The 15,114-nt window shown below is 42.6% G+C and overlaps 1 protein-coding gene across 1 annotated transcript in view; it reads right to left on the bottom strand.

Moving 5' to 3' along the window:
• LOC130453566 (casein kinase I-like) overlaps window positions 1-12,943 on the bottom strand; it is a 78,010-nt gene extending 65,067 nt beyond the window's left edge. The window contains exon 1 of the transcript XR_008914741.1: window positions 12,768-12,943. The gene's annotated coding sequence lies outside the window, so the exon portion shown is untranslated. The remainder of the gene's footprint in view (window positions 1-12,767) is intronic.
• Window positions 12,944-15,114: the final 2,171 nt, after the last annotated feature.

Raw genomic sequence — 15,114 nt, 5'->3', positions numbered from 1 at the left:
AGTCCAGGTCCCAATCTCCCCATGCCTGAACTTTGTAAGAACCCAACTGGTTTCTCTATCTCCAATATCTTCTCCCACCAAGCAAGCATAGTACGACCAAAGTAATTTTCCTGTATTTTCATTCCATCATGCCAGCACACCCATGTTCAAAAGGCTCTCAAATGCACCAAAGGATAAAACCCAGGAATCAGGAATCCCAAAATCCTTATCCTGGCACTCAAACTTATAACAGTCTGGCTCCTATCTATGTGACAACATTCCAACACAAATCTTTTAAGCCTAAGTCCCCAAACTTTTTACACAGGGGGCCAGTTCACTGTCCCTCAGACCACTGGAGGGACGGACTATAAAAAAAAACTATGAACAAATGTGTATAGCGCTGTCTGGGATAGCAGAGGCTGCAGCCCTGGCTGGGATGGGCCTGTCACACCTTGCATAGGCCCATCACCGCCACCACTATACCGGGTAGCAGTCTACACAGTGCGGAATCCCCTACCCTAGATCACAGCTCACCAGGCTGACACCTTCCATTGTGCAGCCACATAATCCTTTGCACAGTGCCTCATTCAGTTACTCTCAGAACAAGGCGCCATGGAAGGATTATGTCACCGGAAGTAGTACTGTACGTGAGTGATGCCATGCTTTGCAGCGCCACCACATACAGTGCTCCTCTCACTGACCACCAACGAAAGAGGTGCCCCTTCTGGAAGTGAGGTGGGGCCGGATACATGGCCTCAGGGTGCTGCATGTGGCCTGCAGGCTGTAGTTTGGAGACCCCTGCTCTAAGGAGAGAGTTTTATTCATGCTTTCCCTCATATACTCCATTTCCACCTCAATGAGTTTCTTTAGGATGTCCTCCATATTCACCAACAAACCCTGTCCTTCCTGGCATGCCATACCCTCCCTCCATTCCCACTTTCCAAATTCTTTTCATATTTTCAGGCTCAAGAGAGATCTCCTCTATGAAGAACTTTCTACCCAATCAAAATCCACACAGTCCAAGGAACCACAAAATGTTAGATTTGAAAGAAGTCTTCGAGATCATCTAGTTCAAGCCTCTCATTTTATAGACAAAGTCTGAGGCCTAGAAAAGCTAAGTGATTTGCCCAAGACCATGGGGACAGGAAATGCCCAAGAGAAGGTATGAATCCAGGTCCTCTGGCTCTAGATCCATGATTTCATGTAGGCCATCTTCTCAAGTTTTAGAGTAGAAATCTTGAGGACTGCAGAAATTAAATGAGCCATCTGCAGTTTCACATACAATTCTCTTTTTCTGCTCTATTATGTACATGGAAATGTTCATTTTATTCGGTGTTTGTTAAAGTCAGAATAAACACATTTTAAAATGCTTTAAGGAAAAAATAAAAGTTAAAGGATATCTTTTGATTTCTCTTAGTGGTAATATGATACAGTGGAGAGGCTTTGGACTAAAATAACCTGGGTTCTAATCCTACCTCTTCCATGTACTAACAATGTGACCTTGGTAAAGTCCCTCCCCATGACTCAGTTAAAATTAGAGGGTTGGAGTAGAGAAACTCTAACTTCCCTCCTAACTTCAAGTCTATAATCCTCAGAGTCAAAAGGCATACAGATACTTATTCACAAAGCTAGAATGAGCGTCCAAATCTCCTGTCTCTGACTAGATAACATTCCATATTGCTCTACTAACTTTTGTTCACCAAACTCTAGTTCTTATTAATTCTGTGATATGTGAACAGGTCACGATTCCTCATTCTTCCTATCTATAAAATAGGGAGAAGAATGCTTGTACAGAGTGGAGATGAGGATCTAAGAAGATCATTACTGGAACTTGTTTCTGTGAGCCAAAAAGCTCCGAAGAAAGGTGAGCTCAAGATCTTCTTGAGCTCTTTGGGTACCTTCAAGAGTAGCCTCTGTACTGAAGACCCGAGTGCCAGCTACCCCCAAGCATTTGGTCAAGGGAAAGCTGGAATCACAGCCCTAGATGACTGATAATGATGCTGATCAAGTTTGTTATCTTAGCAGAGAAGCCAAGGACTAGAGACAAAGAAGAAGACATACATTCTTAAGATACTGCCAAGGTGTGAATTTGTTTTGCTATATGCATATATATTAGGAAGGGTTTCTATTTATCTAGTGGGAAGGGGAGTTAGGTAGTGAAAGATACATTCAAAATAGCAAATGAAACATATATTTAAAATGCACAAGGGGCAGCTAGATGACCCAGTGGATTGAGAACCATGCCCAGAGATGGAGGTTCTGGGTTCAAATTTGGCTTCACACTCTTCTTAGCTTTGTAGCCCTGGGCAAGTCACTTAACTCTCATTGCCTAGGCCTTTTAGCCTTTCTTCTTGGAACCAAATATACAGCATTAATTCTAAGATGGAAGTTTACGGTTTAAAATAAATGGTTTTAAAATAAAAATAAATAAAAGATAAAACGCACAGAAAAAAACAAAAAAAGGAAGAATAAAAATAAATTAAATAAATAAAAATTAAAAAGCAAAAAAGAAATATAAATAAAATAATGTTGCTACCTTATAAAATTGTAGAATGTATGTGCATATATCCTTTTTTAAAGTATGTAACAAAAGCTTATGTTCTTATACAATCCTCTTTCTTGTTTTTCTTTGTATAATGAATTGCTTATTTTTTCTTGATGATTATGTTCATAATAAAAATGAAATAATATTTTAAGGAACAGTGCAAGATGGCTTCTAGACCTTCTCTTATTCAACTTGAACCCTATAATTGGATAGCATCTTCAAATTCATTCTTCATCGAAAATCATAATTACCTTTCTTATAAATAAATCTGCTCAGAACACCTGGGTCCTGGCACTTACACCTGGGTGAGCTTCAGTTTTCTGTTCTGAAAATCTAGTTAAACTAGACGACTTCTGTGCTAGAACCACTCAAACTGGACTAAGAGTGGCTGTGCAGACTGTTAAATTTACACATAAGGGCAGCTAAGCGGCTATGTGGATATATGGTGGGTCTAGAGTCAGGAAGACTGAAGTTCAAATCCAGCTTCCATACTTACTAAAACTGACTAGTCATGTGACTAGGAAATGGCAAACTACTCTCGTATCTTTCAAGAAAACCCCCCAAAAGGAGTGGAAACCACTAATCAACCTAACAACATTTACACCTTAGAAATTTAGCAAAAAATTGCATATCAGGGCTTGATTTATTAATTGTCTACACTTCAGAAAGTTATGGAGAAAATGTTAATAATACAGATTAAACTCAAAAGTGTGCAGTGCATACTTGTTTTGGAGAGCCAGTTTATCTACCCATTCTTGCCTCTAAGGGTCCCTTAAAGTTCTAAATCCATGGCTTTAATGAAGATAATTAATTTTAAGTGGGTTGGAAGATCAATGGGGTCTCGCCCATACATGACCCTGTCTTTTATGAATCCCTACAGTACTCATCTGGCACTCAGGATGTGCAGCCAAGCATTGGTTTGATTTTTTATATTGTTGACAGTCAGTCAACAAGCATTTATTAAATGCCTATAATGTACCAGATACTGAGGTTACAAAGAAAGGTAAAGAAAAACAGTACCTGATCTCAAGGAACTCGCAATATAATGAGGGAGAGAGCATGCAAACTAGATACAAACAAGCTCTAGACAAGACAAATTGGAAATAATCCTAATGGGAGGGCACTAGGAAAGGTTCTTGCAAAATGGCAGAACTTTAGCTGAGATATGAAGGAAGCCAGGAAAGCTCAGAAATAGAGATGAAGATAGAGGAGTTCCAGGGATGGCGGACAGCCAGTGCAAATGCTGGGAGGTGAGAAATGGAGTGAATGTCTTGTTTGAGAAACAACCAGGAAGCCATTGGCACTGAATATGTGAAGGGAAATAAGGTGTAAGGAGGCTAGAATGTAGAATGGGTACAAGTTATAGAAAGCTTTAAAAGCCAAAAAGAGGGGTTTATATTTGAATCTGGAGACTATATGAGTCAATAAAGTTCACTGAATGGAGTATGGAATGGGGAAATCGCACAGGAATTTGAGGGTTTGGCAATTTGACTCCAAATAGGATCACAAAGAATCTGACAAGACTGAAACAATTGAACAAAAACAACAAAGACTAGACATTACAGTCACTTAGCCATAGTTGGCTTGGTATTTGTCACCGGATTGCCAACATGTCTTGTTACCTCAGTAAGACTGCATGCTTTTCAGGGCAAATGTCAAGCCTCCTCTTCTGCTTTGTCCCTTGATGCGGATCATCTAACATAGTGCCATTAGCTGGTAGGTGCTCACTGACCTATTGGTAGTTACAGCCCTAACTGTTGAACAAATTCCAACCATAAATTCTGTCCCATGTAGATTAACCATTGGGGTGGGGGTGGGGTTCTGGAAGATGGAAATGAATGAAAATGAGGAGTCTGCAGCAAGTTATAGCAATGCAATGTCTAGGAGCCACTCCCCTCACTTCTCAATTTGTCCTTCCCAGATATAGATGTAAATGGTCTTTGTTCACCTAAAGGGAGAGGAGTTGGGGAGGGAAAAGTTGGAGAATTGTAGCCCTTTGTTTTCCACAGTTTAAATCCAGAAGGTCCTGGCACTTTGTTTTATGGGAATAACTACCACCAAGTGTGAGTAAGAATGGATGCCAGCCATTACACTGTCTCTTTTTCAGTTGGATTCAAATCACTATGAGCATATTTAAGGAGATTAACAGCATCTCAGTTCTCTTGGATTCAAAACTGCAGAGCATAACAGAGTCAGAAAAGAGTGTCTAGGCTAGAGCCCTGTTCTACGGCAAAGCCATGGGCTTTCTGTTAGGTTCCTCTACAAGATATCATTGTCCACAACAAACCTGAAAACCATCATCTGAGATAACCATGGTAACAACCAAACCTTTCCTCTATGTGGTGCTTTTAACTTGTCAAAGTGTTTTGACATTTCCATTCCTCTTATTTGATCACAAATAGTTATAACAAATAATCATCTTTCTTGCCTTCCCCTAAAAACATCACAGGATTTCCCTCTGATAAAAAGTTAAATACCTTCACTCCGACAGGAAAAAAAAGATTTGGTATTCCATTGAAGAAGCGAAAAGGGAAGAATGTAGAATTACAGAGTCCTGAAAGGAGACAGTAACCTTGCAAGAGGGGTGATTCCATCCCCTGACCTTCAAGAGAATATCAACCTGTTCTAATATTTTTTCAGTGTCCCACAGAGAAGGGGGCTCTGCTTCAGAGTGTTCATTGAAACTCAACATCTCCATGTCTTTGCAGTGCATTCTCTCTGTAACTTAAGCAGTCTAGCCTTCTTTCCCCCAACTCCACCCAGTCATGAAAAACTGTCAAAAGACCTGGATTTGAATTCTGCTTCTGATACTTAGTACCTATGTGACTAACCATGGGCAAGCCACTTAAACTCTCTAAGACTCACTGTCACCATCTGTAAAACAGGGACAATAACAGCCCCATCTCACAGGGATGTAATGAAGTTTAAATGAGCCAAGACATTTAAGGAATTTTGTAAACTTTAAAGGTCAGCTTTAGGAGGGGCTTCTCTTCTCTGCCCCACTGGTTCTGTTCCTTTAGTTTTGGGGATTCGATCACACCAGTTTCATTTCAAAGGAATATTTACTTAAAAGGCAGAGTAAGAAGAAACAGAAACATTTTCCTCAACAGCTAGAGGGGCATAATCTTCCTCTTATACCACCCTGGATTCTAGGGAGGGGAGAGGGATGAGGTTTGGCCCCTGACCTGTAAATGGATATGTCTAGTTTGGTTTGCATTTCTTAGATTTCTATCAAGAATATAAATCACAGGATAAATAGTCAAGGTTCAAGGAAATCGTTATTAGCCAAGCATATAGTCTGATCCTAGCAATCAGGAGAGGCTGGCTATGCTATCCTCAGTCCTGGTTCCATCCACTGCTCATCAATCAGTCAAAAACCATTTATTAAGTGCTGACTAGGTACCAGGTATTGGGGAAACAAAAAAGAGGCAAGAACAAAGTCCCTGCCTTCAAGGATGGGAGACAACATGAAAACAAATTTGTATTATCCAGATGTATCCAGGGTAAACTAGAGGCCATTTTAAAGAAAAGACAATGACATCATGCAGGACTAGGAAAGGTGAAATTTGAGCTGAGAATTGAAGAAAGCCAAGAAGAGGTGAGAAAGGAGAGCATTCTAGGCATGGACGAGAGCCAGGGAAAGCATCCTGAGTAAGAAAATGGAGTCTTATATGCAAGGAACAGCTAGAACACAGAATATTGTTGTTCACTTCTTTCAGTCTGACCCTTCATAATTCCATTTGGGGTTATGAGTGGTTTGCTATTCCTCATTTTCAGTTCTTTTTCCAGATGAGGAAAACGAGGCAAACATGGTTAAGTGACTTACCCAGGGTCACACGGCCATTAAGTGTCTGAGGCCAGATTTGAACTGAACAAGATGAGTTTTCCTGATTTCAAGACCAGAGTACATGGAGGAAAGTATGGTCCCAAGTGGAAGTCAAAACAGATCACTTATACTCCAGTCTTGGTACTAATGACGGAAGCACTGTAGCATCACTGAACAGTCATCAGTGATATAATTAAGTTGCAAAATGGTCTGTCCCATGTTCCTATACAATTTCTAACTAGGTTACATTAGAGTTACATCATGCCTAGTTTGCATCAATCATAATGGTTTCCAAATATGAATTTTAACCAATCCCAAAGCTTATTTCCTAATACTTTCTTTGCACAGTGATCACTTTTCAAAGGCTTCGTTTGTCTGCCTATGCAGGTCACCCTCCTGATGAACACATCTGAGTAGAATCCAGTATTTGCCAGGCCATTCCTAACAAGGCTTAGAAAGTACAATTTATTTTTTTTAGAAAGCAAGAGACTAACACAAGTAATATAACTAGCATCTGGGATGGAATTTTAACCACATTTTCTTGACTTCAAGTCCGGTGATCTATCCACTATGCCATATTGAGCCTAGTCTGTGTCTGAAATGTCCAGAAGATGGGTGGAATATCCAGAGAGATTTGGAAGTCATCTGTGTAAGGATAATCATTGAACCTATGGAAAGTGATGAGTCTACCAAAAGAGAATTTGGAGAGAGAAAGGAGAAAAGTTCCCATCCAGGGCCTTGGGGGTCCTGCCCTCTTGCTCACAGATACCCACATTGAAGGCACGAGCTTGGTTAACTACTATTTCCCCTCAGAGAAACCAAGTTTCCCATAATTCCTTCATAACTAGAATTCTCCATCTGGCTAGAGAGCAGACATTAGTGATCAGAAGCCTCACTCAGACTCCAGAGTATCTTGATCACAACAACTATTCTTCCTTTCTTCTCTTTTAGAATTTTCCTAGATACCTCCTGATCTTTGGAACCTTGATGCAGAGCCATTCTATCCCTTTCGAATCCAGAACCATGAGAAGACCAGCTTGCCCAGAAAAATCTTTGCAAGGCTAACCATGTCCCTTATGCAGTTCTTTTTGATGCCCTACCAAGACAGGCCTCGTACCCTTCTGAGACAGACATTTTGCAAGTTGTCTCTGTTCTTGTCCTCGCTTCTCATTTGCTGCACTGGCTTTTTACCACACTCTGTATGCCCAAACCTGTGACTGGATCATTGCTTGGGAGTTTAATTTTAGTCTTCTTGGAAAGTAGACTGTACCTGAACCCAGATATGGCAGTTCATCTGGTAGGGCTCTAGCCCCTTACCCAGCATGTCCCACAAGACTGTCATTACCTCATACCTGCCTTGTATCCTGGCATTTCTCCCTGCCTTCATTCTTTCCCATTTCAATCCGCCCTGCACAGTTCTTCCTAATCTTCCTAAATTGCTTTGGCAATTCACCATGTCAAAAAAATATTTTATGAATTTCTAGGCAGCTAGGTGGTGCAGTGGAAAAAATGTTGAACATGGCATCAGGAAAATTTGACTTCAAATCTGATCTCAGATACTCAATAGTTGTGTGACCCTGGGCAAGTCACTTAACCCTGTCTGCTTCATTTTCTAATCCATAAAATGGGGATACACTGGAGAAGGAACTGGCAAACCACTCCAGTATCTTTGCCAAGAAAACTCCACAGACAAAGTCCAGGAGGTCATGTAGAGCTCGATGTGACTGAACAACAGCAACAAAAGTGCCATCGGATAAAGTCTAAACCTGTCATCTAAGCATGCAAAGCTCAGTAAGATATGGCTCTTAAGGGCAACTTTATTTACAACTGCTTCCAAACCCAAACCCTCTGCTTCAGGCAATTGGGTCTCTTCTTTATCTCCTCACCAGACCACATTCATTTTCACCTCTGAAACTTTGCCAAGGCAATCCTTCCCCGCCTCCCTACCCCAGGATGTTTTCTTTGCCAAGACAAATCCTATATACTGTTCAAAACCTATTTCCTCCAAGTCCTGGCCTCATCCCTATGAGTCAACGAGTACTCCTCTATTCCTTTTCTTGCTTAAATCTCCTATAGCATCCGAATAATGCTACCCTGTATATGTCATATCTTACGGATCCTCCTCACCCCCTCCCCACAAAAAAAGATTTAAGCTTCTTAGGACAGGATGGGTTATAGTGCCTAGCACAGTGCTCCCCAAAGATCAGAAGCACAAAAAGTATTTGCTGGATTGAAGGTTTTTTCCAAATCGCCTTTCTTAACCATTTCAGTCTGTAAACAATTCATATTATCCAGAACTTCTTCCTTAGCACTATTCTGTATTAAGAACTACTACTTCAGGGAGTTGGAAGGATCTGTGATTCTTTAATAGAGGTCTTCAGCTGCTCTTTTATCACGCACCCACCCATTCAAGCATTTTCCCCTGATGCCGGGATGTGGAGAGGGAATTCTTCAATGGTGCTTGTGCAGCTGCTGCTATGAGTACTGGGATAATGGCTGAATATTAACTATTTTGAAGGGCTGACAAGAGTTTCAAAAGGTCAAAGCTTTAGACCTTGCATTGCTGTAAATTGGAGAGGGAAGGCATTTGGCTGTAAATGAGTGAAGGGAAGGTGCCAGAATTAGTGAGTTGCACACTCACTCTATCTTCATTTATATAATGATTTTTCATCTTCATGTACTAAGATGCCACTGATGGATTTAAAATTGTTCCCACCTGGGAAAATGTGGAGGAAAGGACATACAGATAAAAAGGGCATATTTGGAGGGATATCATAAAGGAGGAGGCCTACAGAGACAAAGGGATCATTATTTTTAAAACTACTTTATTGCCTAGAGCCAAATCTGTGCAATGGGTTACTTTTCTTTAAGTCTAGGCTCTAGAATTCTCTAGATCAATGGTGGCAAACTTTGGTACATATGCCAGAGGAGACCCTCAGAACCCTCTCTGTGGGCACACACACTGTCACCCCAGCACAGAGTTTGCCAGAGTGCATTACTAAAAAAACAGAGGGACACTGGGCTGGGCTGCTCCCCTCCCCCTCTCCACAGGTGCCTGAGGATATTTCTCATATCATCTGCCCCTTTAAAAGGTTTGTATCACTGCTCTAGATCATTCTCTCAGATATCAGTGTTGGGATATTTCTAAGAGATGGCCTTTCTGCTTTCCAGAGACAACTATATTCTCTAGTTTCGTCCAGCAGATAATTAAAGCCAAGACAGTCCAGTGGAAACAGTGAGACTCCCTGGGGGAGAGATAGGAGTTCAGATGTGCCAGGAAAGTTGGATTACTGCTGCCTTGATTATCCTCCTCCCTAGAATCCTGTTGGAGACAGTTCAGAACTCTGAGCCCAGGAACCTTGGGAAAAACTGTAGCTCTTAAGCCACCATAACTGCTTCCAACCCAGCTCCTCTAGCCACCAGTGAGGAAATAAACCATTGTGGAGAGGGAACCTACTTCTTCACTATCACCTACAACAACTACTGACCATTTGTCACCAATGCACAAATGGGCACAAGATCCTGGGAATGGTAACATACTTGAAGCCATCAGTGCTGCTCTGAGCCCAATCCTGACGGCAGGTATGTTCTTCAGTTGTGACTCCTGGTGAACCCTTTGGGGTTTCCTTAGCAAAGGCATTTGAGTGACTTATCATTTCCTTCTGCAACTCATTTTCCAGATGAGGAAATTGAGTCAAAAAGGGTGAAGTGACTTTCAAAGGTCACACTGCTTGTAAGTTTCTGAGGTCAGATTTGAACTCAAGAAGATAGATGACAAAGCCAAGAGAGCAACGTAATAGCATTCAAAGCTGGAACTGCTCTGAGAATCCTCTCAAACCAACCTTAAAATAGCACCTCAAAACAACAGGAGTCACAAAACTAATAAGGAGATGGAGTCAGGGAATTCCCTTATGGAAAACAATTTGAAAGGCAGGCACAAGAGTTGATTTTCATGGGATAAGGGAGACCTGAAAGGAAGACTGCACAAAGAGGAATGTGGGCTGACCACCCCCCACCTACTGTGCCAGGTTCCAAACCTGGATGTAGGCCAGGGATTACAGGACCCTGCCTTAGCCAACAGCACTCCAAACCCACTCATTGAAGTCCAAAGCCTTGGCAGTGGCCCATAGTGAGTTTCCAAAGTCTTGGCCCTTTCAAGCCTGTAGTGAAGCCTCTAAGCCCCAGGGCAAAATAACTTATAGTACTCTGAGTCCTGCAAACTCTCAGCAGAGAAAATAGAACCAGGAATTTTCAGAATGCCTAGTCTACAGGGGAAAAAACTGGGAAAATGAGCAAATAGCAAAAGAAACATCTAACCACAGAAAACGGAGACTCAAGAACAAGTTACAGATTCAGGAAGGGACAGCGAAAGCGAAGCAACCAAATACAAAACTTCAAAGAAAAATAAGAATTAATTTCGGGCACTGGGAGAACTCAAAAAGGAATTCAAAGCAAATAAGAGAGGTGAAAGAAAAATGAGGAAAAGAAATGGAAGTAATCCAAAAAGAAAACAACTTAAAAAGCAAAAATGGTCAAGTGGAAAAAGAAGCACAAAAATCCAATGATGAAAAGAGTTTTCTAAAAAACAGAATTAACCTATTGGAAAAAGAGGCAAAAAAAAGAAAGAAGAAGAGTGCCATGAAAACCAGAATGGAACAAAGAGAAAAGGTCATGGAAGAAAATCATTCTTTAAAAATTAGAATAGGGCAAATAGAAGCAAATGACTATGAGACACCAAAAAATCCCAAACAAATAAAAAACAATAAAATCAAATGAAAAGAAGGGGGAGGGGAATAGAAAAAAATATGAAATATCTCATTAAAAACAACTGTACTGGAAAATAGATCCAGGAGAGGCAGTCTAAGAATTACTGGATTACCTGAAAGTTGTGATAAAAAAGGCCTAAACATGTTACAAGAAATTATTAAAGAAAACTGCCCTGATATTATTGAATAAGGAGAAAAAATAAAAGAACCCACTTCCTGCAATAAATCCCCAAATGACAATACCCAGTAATGTTAGAACCAAATTCAAGAGCTCCCAGCCCAAGGAGAAAATACTACAAGCAGCCAGAAAGAAGAAATTCAAATATCATGGAGTCCCAATCAGGATTACACAGAATCTGGCAGCTTCTACACTGAAAGACTGAAAGGCTTGAAATATGATATTTTGGAAGGTGAGGGAATTGGGTTTACAACCATGAATCACCTACCCATCAAAAGTGACTATAGTCTTTCAAGGGCATTTCATAAAATAGATTTCCAATGATTTCTGAAGAAATGAACTCAGGAAGATGTTTTCCTGACTCTAGTTCCAGCACTCTATCCACTGTGCTACCTACCTAGCTGCCCTTCTAGGCCACCCTTCCTGCTTCACTTCCAATACTGACAACATTATGGGGACAAATCATTCCTGTGGAGATGGGCCAGTCACCCCCACCAACTGTCCACACATGGGGCAAGCAAACTAACCTAGTTGAAGCAGCCAGAAAATCTGAGGGAGAAAGAAGCAGGATACAGCAGGTACATCAGACCACCATCTCTCATAACCGAATCTAAAAATCCCAGGATCTAAATTACAGTAGCTTTCTGTTTGCTCTCCCAGCCTCAACTCCCTCCTCACTTTAATCCAGCACCCAGTCAGTGGCCCACTTTCCTAAAGTATAAGTCTAAGCAACAGCCACCCCCTTTCCCCTAATAAACCCCAGTAGCTCTCTACTTCATGTTGTCTTTTTCTCCCACCAGAAGAGTAGGTCCCTGAGGTTGGGGGTCATGTTTTGGCCTTTTCTCTGTATCCCCCAGTCCTTACCACAGGGTAAGGAATACAATAACCACTTAATGCCTCCAAAAGATCAAAGACCCATGTCAAATTCAGCTCAGATACCAGAAAAGGATTGCTGGTGTGATTAGCCTAACTCTGAAATATCCTTGACTCAGCCTAACTGTTAATATGTGTGTGTGTATGGTCTATACACATATATGTACTTAAACACATTGGTATTTTTAAAGCTCATCAGGCTAGTCTGAAACACCTCCATACACACAAGCTTGATCCTTCCAAATTCAGACCAAATGTTCATTCTCTGAACTTAGAAATAGAAAGCCTGCCAATGCCTAGCGCCCAGGAATTAAACACAAGTGCACACACATGCGGCCCTCTTATCTGTGCCTAACAGATTCCACGTCTTGAAGAGGAGAAGCCCTTAGCCATGCTGCTCCCTCTGCCCTCTGCCCGGTTCCCCTCTTGCCAACAAGCAGGAGTCTGGCCCATCCCGCTTCAGGCCTTTGCTGGTTGGCAGAAAGGGTTTCTCCAACTCAAGTGTGGGGTCATTTTGTGACCTCCTCCCATATCCTCCTCCGCCACCAAAGTCCCAGCAAGCACACAAGCAGCCAGGGTGCAACAGACAGAGAGCAATACCTTCTTTTCTTTTCTACAGCGAGACTGGGTCCCTGGGCGCCAAAAGTACAACCTCCAAGGAGCAGAACGCCCAGCAGCCTAGGATGACACAGCTAAATGTGACCCTAAAGTCATTTATTCACTCTCAGCCAATCCTAGGCGAGAAAGCTGCTCCGCCCACTAACCACAAAGGAGAGAAGACGGAGGTCCCCACCTCCCTCCAAGGCTTTTAACTGGCTGAGAGCTGCACCCAGTCACATACCCCCCCCCCACAGGCAAGCCCTGGTCTAGACTCTTCCCTCCCCCTCCCTCCCGACCCCTCCCCAGAACGGGAAGTTGGAGGGTCAAAGGAACTATACAGGTGTCCTGGGCAGCTTTTTAGCACTTTCGTGGCTGGTCTGTGAGCTGACCCACTGTATGGGTACTTTGGCACCGCTCTCTTTCCTCCTCTACTCCCCACCCTTAATATTCTTCCTTCTGTATCCTCAACCATGGGAGGGGGAAGGCCAGTTATTTATTCGCTATAAGTGCACGCGGCCTGAAAGGGAAGATGGGGGGGGGGGGGGAAGAGCATAAATGGGTAGGGTTGCCTGTTTTGGCCTCATGTGGTGGGGAGGGGCTAAAGGGCCCAGAAAGGAGTGAATAGGACTTGAGGGGAAGCTGGGAGTTGTCCAGAGGACAGTCGAGTCAACGAATATTCCGAGGCAGAGAAAAAATACTTGATTCTTCTATTACTTTATTATTTTTCCCCTTAACTACCCCTCCTTCCCCCCCCCTCCGTCCGTGGTTTTGAACTAGCAAGGTGAAGGGGAGACCACAGGGTCATCACAGCTGGGGGAGGGCAGAGCCCCCCAAAACACAGGGAAATGCTCCAGATACTCAGCCCACCACAGGCAAGCCCCAGTCTAGACTCTTCTCTCCCCCTCCGTCCTCCGCCCCTCCCCCAGAACCGGAACCGGAAGTTAGGGCAGAGCCAAAGCGCATGCCCTGGGCGGCTAGTGCACACACTTTCCTGTCTGGTTTGGGAGCTGACTGGTTGCGCGCTCTCTCCCCCTCCCAATATTTTTTCTCCTGTAACCTAAATTTTGGGAGTTGGTGGGCTGCAGTTATTTATTTGTTGCAAGTTCACACTGTCTGAACGGAAGATTAGGGTGGGGAACACAAATGGGTGAGGTTGTAGTTCTCGCCTCATGGAGGTTGGAAATTGAAAGGGAATGGAAAAGGAGGTGAATGGGACTGAAGAGAAACTGGGGGTTGTCTAGAGACTCTCCTTTAAATCAAATCAACAAATACTCTCTGCAGAAGTAAGCGGAGGAAAAAAATACTTGATCTTGACTTTTCTTTATCACTTTCCCTTTACTCCACCCCCCTCCCTAAGAATAAGGACCTAGGCAGTGAGCCCAGTGTCTGAAACCCAAAGGATGGCCAGGGAAAGTGGAGCCCATTGGGGAAAATAAATTAGTGCCATTAATGGGGGAAGAGGCGTTGGGCATGAGCGTGGGGAGGGGAGAGGGGCAGATGAGGTGGCACAGGAAAGGGGTGGGAATTGGAGAGGTAGAGAGGATGCCTGGATAAGAGTACTGCAGAGAAGAAAGTGAAGGGGTCCATAACTACCATTTATAGTTACATATTTTTCAAAGGCCGTCATAGAAAAATATGACTTAAAGTGTAGTGGGGAAGGGAATACAATGCGTCTGAAGCTTCGGATAGCCACTGTTCCCGCGTCACCTTAAAAGGTCTTTAGTAAATTGGATGAGGCACAGAATCTGTCCTTAATTTCTCACTTGAGAAAATGTTCATTCTCTAATGCCCCAGCCTGGGCCGGTGTGTGTGGGTGTATGTGGGTGGGTGGGGTTGGGGGGGTGAATGGGTAACTTTGAAGGTGAGTGGAGACCTCTGTAGCTATTATAGAATTAGTGGGCACCCAGAGGCCCTCACAAAGGCAATCACTACTAAATGCCCATCTTCCATGTCTCCTTTGTCTCCTTTGACCTACAAGAATGGCAAACTACCAAAGCTAAGGTTAGAGTAAAGCCCTTTTAGGATGATGCACAGAAAATAAGAAAGCTGTTCAGCAGCTTAACATTTGCTTTTGTTTGCAACTCACAGAAGCAGCTGCTTTCTGGGATGATAATAAATTGAACTGGGTGCCCTCTGCCTTTTTCAGTCAATCCAAGTTTCTAGGGAGGATTGGTATGGATTATACAGTAAAAAGCCTGGCGTTGCATACGCTTTGAAGTGGGTTTCCTGGAGTAAAGTTAACTGGGAAAGCTGATGCTAGAGATCTCTCTGTGATTCATTTTGCTTACTTCTGAGAATCATCCTTAGCAAATGCTTCAAGTCCTTCCCATTTTTGCTGTGGTCATTT

This window comes from Monodelphis domestica, chromosome X, assembly GCF_027887165.1.
Source record: "Monodelphis domestica isolate mMonDom1 chromosome X, mMonDom1.pri, whole genome shotgun sequence".
NCBI classification, from domain to species: Eukaryota; Metazoa; Chordata; class Mammalia; order Didelphimorphia; family Didelphidae; genus Monodelphis; species Monodelphis domestica.
The sequence above is the reverse complement of the archived record's forward strand: the minus strand, read 5'-3'. Positions and strand labels throughout refer to the sequence as shown.